Raw genomic sequence first — 14,492 nt, forward strand, 5'->3', positions numbered from 1 at the left:
AAGAGTCCACCCAACACAGCAACGAGGCTGCACCTTGAAACTCTGATTCTCATTTCAATGAAAAAATGCACAAGTTCAGGCTTTCATTTAACAGGAGTGACCCCTATCAGTACTGAGACACACCAAATCTGCCACCAGCCATCAGTAGCAGTTTGTGCACTCCAGAATTAGGACTGGCAGTGCAGGACCCTCACGTCCCATTGACTGGCAGGTGAGACCCCTCTCCCTCTGGCCACTCCTTGCTCCTGCTCACATCACGATCCCACTGCAGAGAGTCAGTGAGAGATCCTGACCAGTCATGGGGAGCATGACCTCTGCAGCAAACACACTACTAAGTATCTCTTATCCTCCAACTTAGGAGAAGCGTTAGATGTGCAATTCAGGGTTGATTAACAGCTCAGGAAGGTGACTTATGCACCTTGCCAGAAGTCTTTTTACCCATCCATCTGTCATGCCAAGAACCTAAATAAAAAAATTTAGTTTAATACAGTGCTTATGCTCCTATTATGCAAATCACCACATTTACAGAGTTAGATGCAAAGTGCTGAGTGTCCCATACATGCTCAGCCACCGTCTTGAGGGGAGAGGAAAGAGCAGGGGATGGTGGCACAGGAACAATACACCCCCCTCCACTGTCCATGCAGGATGGGATGTGGCCCATTACCTGTCACAGCCCCTTGGTCACAGCTCCTGGGATAGCATCCCTCCTCCTCATGTGGCTCTCAGTCCCACTCCCTGCCAGCCCCATGGGCTCAACCCCAAGTCCAGAGCTGAGCCTGGAGACTTACTGCCACTCCACTTTCAGGCTGCACCACGTCCTGCTTGGCTCTGTTTAAGACAAGCCTGTGCGACATGCTGCTTGCAGGGGATATGACATAGGAGCCATACAAATGACAGCACTGCCCTGTACTTCTTCCTGAAGTCACCAGTGTGAGGAGCGATAAAACCTCATTATTTCTGCAGTGAGGAATGGGCAGTGACGGAGGCAGCTATTAAAGGAATACCCAGAGCTTTATTCAATGCAGAGTGACACCAACAGGCACATGGAAAATACTAATCCACCGTAACAAGGAAAGGTTGTGCAGACGTTTTATTCTCAGCGGCTGGATACCCTTGTTAGCACATTCAGTGCATTCATCCAGTGGTGCATGCTCCTGTGAATCAAAATGCTTGGAGAACCTCAAAATTAATACTTGCAAGTTGTATGACATTATCCCTTCACATAAAGCTAGCTTTTTCCTTTGATTATAAAGAAATATGAACAAGTAATTTAGGAAAAAAAACCTACCATTTTTCCTTCTTTCATTCTTTATAAAGGGAAGATGTTCATCCAAGCAGCAGCAGGGAAAGGCAATAATCCCATGCAAGAGCAAATGACCTCCTCAGGGACTCCCAAGAGAGCAGAAACTATTTCTTCTCTGCTCTGGAGATGCCTCTTTTTTTATTTTTTGGGGTTTTTTGTTTGTTTGTTTGTTTGTTTGTTTGTTTGTTTGTTTGTTTGTTTTTTCTCCCCAGTCACTACACTCAGACCCTTATGGGGAAGATATTTGGTAGATAAGAACCTTCAGTCCTTTGTCCACAGCAAATATTTTTCACTCCTCTACAAAGCTTTTTCAAAAAGACAACTTTTCCTGTGCTTTTTGGCACAAAGTCTCAGCGGAATGGTATTGCTCCAGGGATGATATTTTGGTGCTCCAAACCCCATGATATGGTGCTTGGGTTTGCTTTATTTGCATGTTAGAAAGGTGCTACTGAGTGTGGAATTTAGTGCTCCAGCTCCATCATTAGTGTTTTTCCATCTTACATGCATATGCAAAAAATTCTATTCTGAGATGTGCAGTGACCTCCTTTTTTTCAGTGCAAGAAATGTTTTCATTAAAAATAAAATAGCAGATACATCTGGACATTTCCTCTTGTAAAGCCTTATGTTCTGAATATAAAATAGGAATAGCCAATCTCTACAATGCTTTCTTATCGTGCTGTGCAGCTAAAAATGAGAGAGAAGGAGATTGGGCTGTTGCATAACGCAGATAAAATAAACTTTATAGCCAGCTCTGTAACTTCTGTAAATAATTAATATTAGTAATAGTAACAACAACAGCAATAATAAAATCTTGGAATAATATTGTTTCAATATAGTACTGAGATGGTTCAAGGAACAGTTTGGGATTTCCAAGAACCTGTGGTCAGACCAGAGTGAAGCCAAGGCTTCACTTCAGAATGAAGTCATCACAGTGAAGCCAAGGCTGCCCCATCTCAGCTTACCTGGGATCCCACTGCACTTTTCCACTCCTTGATGCTGCTCCCTGGAAGCTGTTGGGTTCAAAGAGACATGCAAGATCTGCCAAGCCTGTTGCTCTCTGCAGGATTAATGCCCAGCCCTCACCAGCACAAACGTAGAAACAAGATAAGGCAATTCATTAATTAATGAGTTGTTACTCTGAGTGTGCAAGAGGCAGCAGATTCACGCAACAACGCTGATGCGAAGCAGCTTGCCGGCAGCATTTACAGGACAGAGGGACTGGTATTTGGCTCGGCGCTTACTTTAAGTACGTGACTCATTCCACTGAGGCCCAACAGCAATATGTATATGCTTAAAGTGAAATTATTATTTTTTTTTTGGTAATACATACCAAATCAGGACCTGCATACAGTTTTGGAGCAAAAATTTCCATTTTTGTAGCTATTCACTGCAGGCCTCTCATTTCATTCCTTTTTAGCTGAAGGTACATAGTCTCATTTGTGCTGTGAATATTTATAACTGCAAATTTAAATAATCTCTTTTTCAGAAAAGAAGCTTAATAGTCTAAGGCTGGTTAAATCATTTGCTGGAAAATATTCACAACGTGAACACAAAATAAGAGCAAAAATTATCAAAACAAATTCACAGAGACATTCAAAAGAGCACATACAGCATGCTTATCAGCTCATCTGATCTGCTATTGTCTTACTGGTGTACTGACTAAAGCAGAACTCAGAAGGCATAAAAATTAGTTGTTTCCACTACCTTGAAGAGACGACATTAGTATGCTGACACTAAACTCATGGCTTCTGTAACTAATATGCCCTGTTGGTTACAAATTGCATTTGAAATATTCTGAAATGTTGGAGCTGGCTGAATTATCCAAAACCAGAACTGTTAATATTTTTACAAATAGAAACTGTCAGGTTTGTTCAAGGCAATTCACAAATTCATACCAGTCTTTATCTGACAGAATTCAGATCAGTGCCAAATAAGGGGCATAATATCTCACAAGTCCCAGACTTTTCAATTAATTTAGGATAAAAAATAATTCAGTTGAAAAGTCATACTACTAATTACTCTGATTTAAAGAGCATTTCAATTACCTAACTGAAGAACAGATATAGTGCACTCAATTTAGGTGGTCAGTCACAGTTCAGAAATAATGAATAGTTAATGATTAATACACAACACAGAAACAGTCTTAATGTGAAAATTATTCCTTTGAATAATCTAGTGGATAGTTGGCAACAATAGACACTTGCAATCAATTAAAGGAGCTGGCTGCAGATTCAGACTGGAAAAATGCTCCCATGAAAAGTGCAGTTTTTAATGTTTTACCCAAAATGCTTTTTGTCCCCTTGGAAGGTCCAGATCCAGGTGTTTGAATTTACTTTTTTAAAAATGAAAGGTGGCGATTTATCCTGGCCCAGCTCAATAAACTTTTAGTGGTATTTCCATATCAAATTAGTGTCCTAGTGTTGTTGAAGTCATGCCAGTGGGTGCCAGGCTGGAGGGTGCATCCAGGGGCTAGCAAAGAGATGATGGGAGCTGGAGAGAGCCAGGCTGCTGGAGGGCTCTGAAAAAGTCTCTGGAAAGAGGTCTCCTGGAAAAATGGGACAGCCAGAAATAGAAAAAAAAAAAACAAAAATTAATCACAGTATCATATAATAGTTTGGGTTGGAAGGGACCTTAAACATGAAATACAAAGAAAAAATAACTAGTCACCATTAGTAACTAAGCATTCATACCTAGACCACAAAATTAAGGCAAATAAATTAGATAAAATTGTTCTGAAAATAGCTTAGTTCAGTGGAAGTGACCTTCAGATTGGTCAAAATATATTACAGAACCATGCTACATCTCCCAACACTTCTCAGTGAACAGAGAAAGGAGGAAAATCTTACCGTAAAAATGTTCCATTCCAACTATTCCAAAATAATAACAATAAAACCCTACCTAGTCTGAAAGTACATTTTAAATTAGATTGTACAAAATTTCAATTCAAAATAGAATATAAGAAAACAAAACAAAAAGCAAGACACATTTTTTTCAGGGAAAGCAAAGTAGGAACATCCCAACTGCTCAGTGCTGTGAACAAGATTTATAAATCCTGCTCTTTTCAGCAGTAAGTCAGATAACTGGGTATTGTTGTCATCTGTGTATATTTTCCCTTCCTTCAAGATTTGTATAAATTATTTGCCATAGCAACTCCCAGTGATAGTAAGTTGTACAGTTTAATTACATATTGCACAAAATTATTCCCATTTGTCAGTTTTCATGTTTCCACATAAGAAATTTTGCTCAAACAAGTCATGCATTCCAGACAAAGGGCTGTTTTTATACTTTTATCTTAATTACCTACCTAGTCATTGTTTAAACCTTACTGCAGGTATGCTGGCATGCCTAGGTAGCGGTGCCAGGGGTGGCTGAAGCCGCACGCTTTGTAGAGTCCCCATGATCCCTGGCCCCATGCAGCCAGACCAGCTGAAGTAAGTGGCTAGCACATTAGGACTTGCAAAGAGAGGGATAAGCTTCATAAACAGTTGGAGGTGTTGCAACATTTGGCCTCAGTGCACGCAAGGATCTTCTCCAGTGTGAGCACAGAAAAGAATGGGATGGCAAAATCTGGAAGCAAAACCACTGGCTGATATAGCAAGTAGAAAATTAAAGAGGAATGAAACACACTGATTGAATGCAGACTATTTTCATAACCTTCCCTTCTGTGCAATTTCCTGAAATGCTATGGAAAACACCTACCACAGAGATGAACAGCACGAGAGCTGCTTTTTACCTAGTTCCCCTCCACACCAGTGTCTTTTTCATGGTTTTCATTCTGAAGTCCAGATGTTTCATGTTACACCACCCTGAGTCCCAGTGGGGAGCAGAGCTGTGTCCTCAGCTGGAGCCCATCGCCATGGCATTGCCAGGCTGCATTGGCAGGTGAGTCACTGGTATTTAACTCAGGAGAAGTCAAGTACTAAAACCAGCGACCACCAGAAAATAGCTTGTCATGAAGAACACAAGAGCAAGTTGTAGCTGAGGTCTTTACACAGTAGATGCAGATATTTGCTTGGAGGAAACAGTTTTGTGGGTTTTGCTGTGACATAAGAATAAATGACTGTGAGTGTGAGCACACTTATACCTACCACTCTATTGCTGTTCCTTGGTGTCCGTCTAATCCACTTAAGCAGAAAAACACAGGGAGCAAGAGTTTGCCCTACCCATGCAGTGGTGGTCACCTATCTAGACATTGGCTGGAAATGCCAGGAAGGGAGACCCTGCCCCAGAGGCAACCATGAGAGCAGAGGGAGCTGCTGAATAAAAGGTAGGAGCCAGTTAGTTGAATCCAGGACTATCTTGAGATGCTCTACTTAACAGCTCTCCCGGTTCCCGATTCACCATCATGCTTAAACCCTAAAAACACTGGCTGCTTTCAGAGTTCAAGTAAGGAAATTTTAATAAAAGCTTGACTTGATGTTATTCCACTACAAGTTATGTGCTGAATTAAACATAAGGCTGAGAAGATATGTTGACAGTACATCAGCATGAGGTTCTGCTGGCCACTGCTGAATACAGGTAAATAGTTTTATGTCATTTTCTTTAAGGCTCATTTCCATCTTTCAATCAGTCCCATGTATAACATGGCTGAAGTGCTGTGCAAGACATCTTATCATGGCTGGTTGTCTGAAATGTGGAGATGTGGCTAATTTTGAGAAATGAATCACTTGTCTTTTCCATTTTCATCATTATGGTGTGAGCCTATGCTGAAATTGAAATGCATTCAGCCGGAGTATACTGTGCCTAATACACACAGAATATCACAGAAAATAGCTGTATGGTAAAAAAAAAAAAAATAAAAATAATCTGTGCAGTCCATTACGGATGTGCAGCTAAGCTGTAGCTTTCTCAGTGTTCATCTCTAAGACCACAACTTTATCCTTTGATAAAAATAACATGTTTTCCAGATAAAGCAAATACCACGGGCAGATGTACTTGGAAGAGAGTGTGTGAAGGGTGTCATCTGGAAATCTATCATTTTAGGGTGGGCACAACGCATGGGAGAGTAAGAGTCCTGCAGACCTGAGTGCCCATAAACCACAGCTGGGTAAAAAAGAGCACATTCCTTGGACAAGTGCATAAGAGAAGTGCACAGAGCAGCTCTGAGAACACAGTGAGCAGCTGTGCAGGGCTGCTCTTACCCGTGTACATGATGCTTAAAATTCAACTTGCGCAAGGCCAAACCACGGGAAGGCCCTGTTAATGATGGAGCAGCATTGGAAGAATGGCAGAACAATGACACAGCGTGTGATGGGGCTTATCAGCCTGTGGAAAGCATTATATTTCATGTTTGTCTGTGGCAGCGTGAGATTGCATTTGGTTCAGTCAGTCTCATCGCTACTCTGGTCCAGCTAATTTAAGAAATGTATTGATTTGCACAGTTGATAAATCTCTCTTGGTACAACAGCATGTACTGTTGTAATCCAGCATGTAGGGAGCAGGATTTCATTGCAGGGGGACAGGCACCAGGCAAGCAGGATGATATCCATTCTTGCCAAAAGGCAGCAGGAAGTTTATTTGGATTTTACCCAAGTGTTAAGGTCTAGATATGAGAAGCTACAGTTAAACTTAAGGCTGCATATACCTACCTCACTTAGCACACGGGATGGCCCCAGGACGATGGAGATTAGTGGGGGCTAGTGGTACCCTTTGCTGCAGTGAGAGTATCTGATATGCAGCACACATCATCCCAAAAAAGAGTAGCGGCAATGTTCAACATTTACTGCTGCTGTAGGAGCAACCAGTCTCTGCATTGAAGAAGGGGTCATGTTGGGGTCAAAGCATCTTCCTGTCCCTGACCAGTGCATGGGAAGGAGGAGAATGCAGCACATTTCATGCCTGGGAATTGTGGGTATCCAGTGATATGTACTGGAAGAGGCAGAGCTTCCCCTGCTGAAGTTCTCACCCAAAGGTGTCCACTAGACGATATGAAACACGAATGGTTGTTCAGTCTGCACAAAAAGAGAAACAAAAACATATTCTGAAGAGTCTGTTAATCAATAATCACAGCACAGGCTGGAGGCAGTGCAGTGTATTAACTTGTTAAGGTGAAAGCGGGGAAAGAAAGGTGGTGACAGCTATTACTGAATGGAGGAAAAAAAAAAGCACACAACATGAAAGGTTTATTAACATTTTCCAGTGGACTTAAAAGGTTCTCTCCTTTCAAGGATAAGAACAAAATTGATTTGAGGGGACAGCTTTATTAAATTTAAAGTTAGCTTTAAAAAATTTTATACAGTAGCATTTTCTGGAGATAAATATCAGCCTGACACTTCCTTTTGCTTGCAGTTTCTGCAATGGCTTATCACTCTGGGCAGGATTCCCTAAACATTTTGCACCATTCAGTAAAATGCCCATGTCATGGTACTTACTGTGGTGTTGCACTAAGGAGCATCTTTTCAGATCCCTGAGTGACTGAGGAACCAGAGCCTCCTCCTGTCGGCACGCTGCACCACAGGGAGAGAGACAGCAGCTCGTTGGCCATCTGGCTCTGGGGTTTTCCATGTGTGGCCCCAAAACCATAAGAAGTTGGCAGTGAGAAAGAAAGCCGTGGGGATCATTTTCATCAGATGTTAAAGCTCATCAGACAAATATCTTCTTCACTGCAGCCTCAACTAAGCAGAGCTTTTCAGTGGTGAGAACCACAGCAAGCTTAGCTGGACCCAAAATCATTGTGTTGTGTCTTCTCAGGAGGCTTTGTCATCCCACACAGGAGCTTCAGTATTGCATAAGCAATCTCCTCCACCTACAAAAGCAGCCCCTGTTTGCAAGAGAGCAGATGTTGGGAAGTATCAAGCCTGAGAACGTGATGGGATGGCCGATTTCTGAAAAACTGAGAGTTTTGTTTGTCTTTTAAAAGGAATGACAGGTCTGCAACTCAGATCTGCATGGCCCCTTTAAATGCTACCCAAATCAATATTTTCCATTGGCCTCCATGTCTTGATAGTTTACTGTCTGTCTTTAATAGACTGATTTATCTATTTTCAGAGCTGATAAATTGCAGCGTATTACGATAATGGAGTAACATTTGTTGCTATTAAAACATATATAACCAAAATTTAAATGTAATTCAATTTTAAGTGGAAAATAATGATTGCTATTGAGATGCCCAAAGACAAGTTTTTACTCATCCCCCATCAACATTGTATTAAACAGGAAAAAGGTTCACTACAAGTATTTTAAATATATTCTATATTAATGGTCAATCGTAAGATATATTGAAGCTTTTTAGAAAAAAATTGCATGAGTTTAGATGCTCAGAGAGCTTTCTGTCAAAATGATTTGTTCATTTTGGAGTACATTTCCTGTAAAAGCGATTACTGAAATGTATTGCAACATTTTGATTCAATATAGCTAACCTAGGAATTCTCTGCCTGAATTATTACCATGATCGAAGCCTGAACTGTCACATCCAAAGTCTCCTCCTCTGCCCATGGGCTGAGCAGCTCTTCCAGCCTGTCTCCCATGATAGTCTCTCCCCTCAGACCAGGCAAAAAAGTGCCCCAAGAGACTCTGTGGTGCCTCCTGAAAGATGTACTCTGTGAAGTTAGGACATAAATAGAGAGAAAAAAAAACCAAAGTAAAGCACCTAAAATACATCTCTACTGAAGAGCTATACTTGTTAGCATTTTTAACCTACTTTTTTTCTGAATTAGTCAATATCCATGCATACAGATGGAGTATTTTGATATTGATAATAGTCCAACAGAAGATGGAAACAAGAATTGTATGCTTCACTCTGCTATTAGTATTGATTGCCTTCATATTATGTACTGCAGCATTTATCTTCATTGATGAAATAATGTATCCACTTCCAGTGCATGTGATGTGGGAATTTCCATGGAATGGCTGCAAGAGCCAAAACACGCCCCTTCGGCATACGCTCCAAAACTCATTTGCTAAATTGTGTATCACAGCAGGTCAGCAATTTCTTGGCCATCATCTCTGTTCTGTGACAGTCACTCAGGTCACTCACCCAGTCCATCCCAGCTCCTCCATCCCGGGGAAGCATCACTCGCATTCAGGGAGCAGGAGTCTCATCCCCACTTTTTACTTGACAGCTTTTCTTGGTGATTTGTCCCAGTTCTACTTGGAGCAGACCCACTTCTAAAGTAAAAAATCAAACAAAAAAACCCAAACCAGAACAACTTATAAAAAAAGCTAACCCTCTTAATCATACTTGTAAATCTGTTTTTAGCTTTGTGATGCAGACATGTTTGGTATCTATTTCTTTGTGATCATTTACATAATTTATTTATAGGCTCCAGCCATGGCCTTTCATCTCTGCCATCTTGGTCCCTGGCTCACCCCTTCACTGATCTGAAGCAGTTATGTGGCCAGTGGCTAAAGTGACACCTTGAAATGCAGAGAAAGAAGTAAATGTATTATTTAGCTGTAGGAACAACTATTTTTAAGGAGAATAACTTGTAAAACCTGAATAAAGAAAAGATTTCAAAGTATCTTTAACTTGATTTGCTTATTTGGTACAACTCCCTGGTTACTTTAGCAGTGTCGCATTCCCCTGAGTTTTGGGATGGTGAAGTGGTCTTGTGACCAGGAGTCACGGTTTCTTTCCTCAGTCCTGTATTATGTATGATGCAGGAGAAAGCCTTTTTTCATTTCACATGGGGGCCACACCCACTGCCTGGCTCCGAGCCTTCCTGAAAAGCAGCATTTGCGAGATGTTAAGGCACTACACTTAAGGTACAGACCATTCAAGTGGGTATTTCAAGTGGGCTGAATGTGATAGAAGGACATCGAAATCATTCTCAAGGCTCTATGTCCTGAGTTTCTTTCTTAACAGCCACTAAAAGCTTAAGAGGTGAACAATAAAATGACCAAGAATTGAAGCATCAGAAAAAAAACAAAACAAGCCAGTGTAGTTTATATATATATATATATATATACACATCTATATATATTTTTTATTTTTTTTTGTTAAGAGAAAAGGGCTGCATCTCATGCTCCATATGATGACTGCAGTCTCCAGGGCTGCAGGCTGCCAGTAAAGGAGAAGCTGAAGGTTCCGTGAGCAGACCCTCACTTACAGCACTGCTGTCATGGCATTGTGCACACCTCTGCACCCTTTCTAATGGTGTGCATTGCATTACCCATTACCATATCCTGTTTCTCACCACTTGAGAGGTGATCTGAGCTGTCGTCAGCACTGCCCTTGCCATGCATGCCTTCTTCATCAACAGGTGCTGCTGCAGGGCTGCCCAACAGTGTGACAAGGAAAGGCACCGGGAGGACATGGCAAGATTGAAAACAAGTTGTAATGAAAGCCACGTGTTTCAAGTAAAAGAAAATAGCTCAAAGAGAAATGAACTCTCAGGGAAACAAGGAAAATAGTTACCAGGTACATAGGAGAAAACAGGCACCACTTCTCAGACTGTTCTGCAGAACTTGAAATTCAGATCCTAACTTGTAACCAGGGGCCCTGCAAATCTTATACATACTTTTTGTGTGATCTCCTTTTCCTCCATTCCTGATGGGCCATCAAAGCCCCCTCTTCAAACAACAAAACAATCCGCATGCATGCAATCACAGGAGCCAGCAGAACCACTAGGATATTACAAGGGCCACTGCAGGCAGGGGGGTGGAGAACTGTTCCTCCTGCTAACAGAACCTGGGAATGTCTAAGGTGTCCCCTACACAAGTACCTTGGCTGGTTAGAGCACAAGCAGCTAATACACAACAGGACTGTCAAGTAAGAAATTACTTGTGTTTCTGTTTTAAAGAACTTAAAGAAAGGTAAAGGATTGATGATTAAAATTTACAAGCACAAAACTGAAGGAGGCAGCTTCCAAAAGCCTGAAACCAGCCCGAAAAGTGCACAACATGGATCCTGTACAGCATTCATTTTTCTCCAAAGCTTTGCCCCTCTTGTGCATTATATTGAAGCCAAGTTCTGTGCCTGAGACGCAAACCAGGGTGGGAAATGCCCAAGTGAAGCCCATTAGTAAATTAATACTTGGTTTCCTAAGTGATTCACAAGCTTTCCACAAGTAGGTAAAAGGGACTCAGTGATTAAAATGACTGCTAATACCCACATAAATAAAGAGCCTGTTCTGTACTGAGCAAACAAGCTCGCCTCGTTAAGGCCTTGACACCATTAGCCAGGAGGCTAAAGGAAAGAGCAGAATCCCACCTGGCTCATTCATTTTCAGCTCAGTCACTAATTAGTCACCACAGTCTCTCAAGTCCATCTATTAATGAGGAAAAGAAGCACACATTAGAGCACAGGCCAATAAAAACCTTTAACAAATTTGATTAATGTATATTTATAATGATTTAAATGGGGCCCTCTCATCAGTCTCCCACTGTAAAAGGACAGATGACATAGTCTGAGGGCTCTTTTTGCTCATCACAGCTTATTATGTTAATCTAAACACTGCCCATCATCACTCAGTGCCCACAGCATTGCACAGCACTGTCCCCAGGACACGCTGCCACAGCGAGTGCGTAGGCTACTTATTGGTTTAGTGATGCTCATGATGCAAGTCACATCATCACTTATACATGTTTTTTCCTTACCTGCAATCATTTACATGTTGGACTTTTGGTGGACTCGGTGCATGTTACATCAAGCTAGAGTGAGTGATGCTCCGTGTCAAACAGTATTCCCAGTGCCATCTGTGCTTATGGAGACTTATGGTGAGGCATGGCCAGGAGTTCCCAGAACCAGCTGTGATTAACAGCCCCAGCTTCAGCAGATAGCACAAGAGCTCTGTGCACTCATTGCTGCCAGGGGAGAGGCTTCAACTTGCACACTCTTAATTGCTGCATAGGTATGTTGCACTTCAGCCACTTCTTTCCAGGAACACATCCATACAGCCCCTGCCCTCCCTACTAAAAACAGCACTACAGATTGAGCATAGTCATGCTGAGTTTCTTCTTCCTGGTGATATGCTCCTTTGGGGAAGATTTATTGTATCACAGCTGCTGAAAATTGAGTGGTACTTACCCTGACCTGCCATTCAGAATTTAGGCACCTGAAGAACTCTGAGAGAAGAATCACAACTTCGCAAAAGAACCTACTTTACTGGGGATGGATTGTGCTTCTCAAGTTCCCTTTACCTCCCATATTTTCAGGGAGCAGGTGAATACACCACCTCTCACAAACCATGCAGAGCAAGAACTGCTGCTGTTCAGGACCCCTGGATTCAAGTCATCACTATAGGCAGTCTATTCCCAGAGGCCAGGTTACAACTGAAAGTGTAAGTTGGACATTAATTTTGAACGCATGCAAAACTATATATATATTTATCCACACCAGAAACAACAGCACTGTCAAAATCTGCACCAGCTGAAGGAGTCACTCCTTTACAGGAACCAGTCCTTATTTCCTTTCCAAATTAGAAATACAGAAAATTGGTTAATACATAGAAAACATTGCTGTAGATATATTTGATATAAGTTCTTCAGTTATGGTAATAGATGCCCCCAGTGCTGCAGCAGAGCTGCACTGCACATGAATGTGTCAGTTTTAGTTTTGGCTGTTGACAATTTGAAACATGAACAATTTAGGACTGTGAAAAAAGTTGTGTTGATCTGTAACTAAAAAAACCCCAAGCATTTAATTAAAATACTCAGAGGGTAAACATGACTGAATTCCAATATAGAAAAAAAATAATAAAAATTCAGAGAAACACTTCTCAAGTTGAAAGAGTTGTTTCTATAGAACTTCATTATAATATAGCAGGTACAACACAACATTAAGCACCAGATGCAGTTGCATTCACATCATGATGTTTAGTATAAACTGCAGCTGTTTAATATTTACAGTTCTGAAACTGGGAGCATGTATTTCAAAATAAGCATTATCCTAAGATGTATTTCCAAGGATTTAAGTGATACTAGTATCATTTTGATAATAGCATTATTTTAAGCAATATCCTTCAGCTCATATCACTAATTTTTCAGCAAGAAAAGCATGTAATATTTTCTTGCTAATATGAATCCCTTTTTACACATTTACAAATCAAACCCGTAAAACTGCACAAAGATTTGGAGCACAAAGGTAGAGACTAAGCGTTTTCATAGATTTTATTTTGTCCTGAAAATAATCTCCTGGCTGTGTGCTCAGAATCTCCTCTTTCTGGTGCAGAGCTCAGCATCACAGTGCTTCCAGCCAGATGCTAACTTAGGCTTTACTTTATTCCAAGAAAGATTAAAGGCTTCTGCAATGTGCGAGCCATCAGATTGAAATATTGTCATTGACTATATTTTCAGGGTCATTTTTTCATATTCCTCAAATAAACAAGGCTTCTCCAGCCCAGAAAAGAGAACAGAGGGGAATGGACTATAATACAACTGTGACAGGCTCACATGGTTAACAGCGAATAGTCCTTCATCTTTGCCAGTACCAGAGGCAGACCCCACTCCAGCTCAGAGGTACCACACTGAAGTTTACACGCTGTGCAGCTGCACCACAGGTCTCCTCACTGCTGTGGGGTGGATTTCTGGAAGTTCACTCTAATGAAATAAAACGAATTAATGGCTGTTGAAGCCTGTGGTCACAGTACCACAGAAGTTTACCACCTGGAGCGAAAACACCATGTGCCTCCTTTGGCTCTTACACATCTGTAGGCATTGGGTTAGGCATTGTAAGCATTGTACTGAGGACCCGGGCTAGGCAGGTGTTCACTCTGGTCACCAAAGTTTGTATATAAGCCTTTCTGGAAAATAAAATATACTTAGGAAATCTGACAGGCAAAACACTCTTCCCTGTCTGTATAAAATGATGAAGGTGTGATGGATTCATTCCTTCATTCAGTTTCTGAGAGTAGCACAGACCTTGGTGACACCCAGGACCACACCACGCAACAGGGCTGGTAGGCAAAGAACACATCCTTCTTTGCAAAAACATTTACAATTTGCTGTTCTTCCCCTGCCCCCCACAACACATAGGATGAAAATGAGACTTTCAAAGGAGCATGGAGAAAAAATGTCAACCCCAAACAGAGCAGAAAAGAAAGCAGCAACACTCCCAAACCAGGTGTTGCTCTGGTTTATGGATACTCCCTGGCTGGAACCACTGCTCTTTACGTCAGCCAGACCTGAACTCCTGTGAAAAAGTCCGAGATCTGGGATATTCAACTTCATGTAGTGATAGGACAAGAGATAATGGACTCAAACTAAAACAGGAAGATATAAGGAAGAAGCTCTTTACTGCGAGGGTGGTGAG

At 41.4% G+C, this 14,492-nt stretch overlaps 2 long non-coding RNA genes across 2 annotated transcripts in view; one reads left to right on the top strand and one right to left on the bottom strand.

Annotated features, from left to right (window-relative positions):
* LOC133212796 (uncharacterized) overlaps positions 1 to 14,492 on the bottom strand; it is a 233,388-nt gene that overhangs the window by 153,827 nt on the left and 65,069 nt on the right. The gene's annotated exons all lie outside the window — the stretch shown is intronic.
* LOC133212794 (uncharacterized) lies at positions 8,011 to 9,762 on the top strand. Its single transcript, XR_009725610.1, has 2 exons — positions 8,011 to 8,108; positions 9,564 to 9,762. It is a non-coding gene; the product is annotated as an uncharacterized LOC133212794 (long non-coding RNA).

The sequence above is a fragment of the Neopsephotus bourkii genome, unplaced genomic scaffold (assembly GCF_033783945.1).
Source record: "Neopsephotus bourkii isolate Nb327-2 ecotype Australia unplaced genomic scaffold, CSIRO-AGI_Nbou_v1 NB_740, whole genome shotgun sequence".
NCBI classification, from domain to species: domain Eukaryota; kingdom Metazoa; phylum Chordata; class Aves; order Psittaciformes; family Psittacidae; genus Neopsephotus; species Neopsephotus bourkii.